The sequence below is a fragment of the Entelurus aequoreus genome, linkage group LG03, assembly GCF_033978785.1.
Source record: "Entelurus aequoreus isolate RoL-2023_Sb linkage group LG03, RoL_Eaeq_v1.1, whole genome shotgun sequence".
Lineage (NCBI taxonomy): Eukaryota > Metazoa > Chordata > Actinopteri > Syngnathiformes > Syngnathidae > Entelurus > Entelurus aequoreus.
The window spans coordinates 82054638-82057137 of NC_084733.1; the positions used below are offsets into that span (position 1 = coordinate 82054638).

General features: G+C 35.6%; 1 protein-coding gene across 1 annotated transcript in view; it reads right to left on the reverse strand.

Moving 5' to 3' along the window:
• syt8 (synaptotagmin VIII) overlaps positions 1-2500 on the reverse strand; it is a 22336-nt gene that overhangs the window by 9380 nt on the left and 10456 nt on the right. The gene's annotated exons all lie outside the window — the stretch shown is intronic.

Consider the following 2500-nt stretch of genomic DNA (forward strand, 5'->3'; position numbering starts at 1 on the left):
CTGTATTACTGTCTTTCCAAGATTTAAACAAAACAAAATCCACAAATATATCTTGTATTTGAGTTTTGGTCAAAGGTTACTCGCCAAATGGGGTTCTTTAGTGATTGGTGCTGTATTACTGCCTTTCCAAGAATAAATTAGAACGAAGATCACAAAGTATATATTGTATTTGTGTTTTGATCAAAGGCAACTCTCCAAATGGGTTTCTTTTGTGATTGATGCTGTATTACTGCCTTTTCCAAGATTTAACCAAAACAAAGGTCACAAATATATATTGTATTTGTCTTTTGGTCAAAGGTTACTCTCCAAATTAGTTTATTTTGTGGGTGATGCTGTATTACTGCCTTTCCAAGATTAAACCAAAACAAAATTCACTAATTAATATTGCATTCGAGTTTTGGTCAAAGGTTACACGCCAAATGGGTTTCTTTTGTGATTGATGCTGTATTACTGCCTTTCCAAGATTTAACCAAAACAAAATCCACAAATATATCTTGTATTTAAGTTTTGGTCAAAGTTTACTCGCCAAATGGGGCTCTTTAGTTATTGGTGCTGTATCACTGCCTTTCCAAGAATAAATCCGAACGAAGATCGCAAAGTATATATTGTATTTGTGTTTTGATCAAAGGCAACTCTCCAAATTAGTTTCTTTTGTGATTGATGCTGTATTACTGCCTTTTCCAAGATTTAACCAAAACAAAGGTCACAAATATATATTGTATTTGTCTTTTGGTCAAAGGTTACTCTCCAAATTAATTTATGTTGTGGGTGATGCTGTATTACTGCCTTTCCAACATTAAACCAAAACAAAATTCACTAATTAATATTGCATTCGAGTTTTGGTCAAAGGTTACACGCCAAATGGGTTTCTTTTGTGATTGATGCTGTATTACTGCCTTTCCAAGATTTTACCAAAACAAAATCCACAAATATATCTTGTATTTAAGTTTTGGTCAAAGTTTACTCGCCAAATGGGGCTCTTTAGTTATTGGTGCTGTATCACTGCCTTTCCAAGAATAAATCCGAACGAAGAACGCAAAGTATATATTGTATTTGTGTTTTGATCAAAGGCAACTCTCCAAATTAGTTTCTTTTGTGATTGATGCTGTATTACTGCCTTTTCCAAGATTTAACCAAAACAAAGATCACAAATATATATTGTATGTAGGGCTGCAACAACTAATCGATTCAGAGGCAGCCTAAAATTCATCTTTTATTATTCACAACAGAAACGTGTACAATATCTGATCAAGTTCTGATCTGATGAGTTACATTTCTGTGTTATTATTGTCCATTTATTTTAATGTGGTGGCGTATTTGCCTTTTACGTCAGAAATTATTAATTAAATAAACTACGTATGTATCGAGTTACATGTAAATGATGCTATTATGTACGTTCATTATATGGTTTCTCTCATTTCAGAAAGAAACAAGCCAGCATTAGTGACTTGGTACAAAGGATGATTCACGTCCTCAACCCTGGTTACACTCTTCCCTCGAGGACCCATTTTACCAAAGTGATGGAGAGGAAGTACGAGCAGACATTCCAAGCGGTGTAGACTGACATAAAAGCCACCCGGAGCAAAATTGCTCTCACTACTGATGTGTAGCCATCTTGGCAATACATGCCATTACATTGGAGAGGAATGGAACATGAAGTCAGTCTGCCTTACCACCATGCCACTAGAGAGGAAGGACATTCAGCATCCAACATTGGTTGGAATAGGTCGTACCCAAGTTTGAAATTGCTAATGTGCATGACAATGGTGCACTTTATTAAAAAAAAAACATTTTTGCAAAATTTGCCTTGTTTTATTTAGCAAGTTGAAAGAACATGGTGCCAGTATGCTGTTTTTTTTTCTCCAATAAAAATACTGGAAAGGATAGAAATGTAGTTTGTGTCTTTTATCCGATTATTAATCGATTCATTGAAGTAATAATCGACAGATTAATCGATTATCAAATTAGTTGTTAGTTGCAGCCCTAATTGTATTTGTCTTTTTGTAAAAGATTACTCTCCAAATGGGTTTATTTTGGGATTGATGCTGTATTACAGCCCTAACCAAGATTAAACCAAATCCATCCATCCATCCATTTTCTACCTCTTGTCCCTTTTGGGGTACGCGGGAGGTGCCAAATCAAAGATCACAAATATATAATGTATTTGTCTTATGATCCAATGTTGCTCTCCAAATGGGTTTCTTTTGAGATTGATGCTGTATTACTTCCTTACCCAGGATTTCACCAAAGCATTCCTGTTTTTGCTAATATCACAATCAGTATTTTGCTCATCTTGCACACCCCAAAGAGCGTGCCACTCTTCCCCAACCCCTCCTCCCTCTCCTCACATTCCCAAAGCGGATATACAAATCTGGAAGATTTCTGTGTCTCTCTCTCGCTCTTCTTCTGTACACTTGCTTCTCTATAAACTGATGTGGTTTGAGATGTCAAATGAATGAAATGAAGGAGCTTTGCTTTCTCTGGTCATGTATTTACTGAA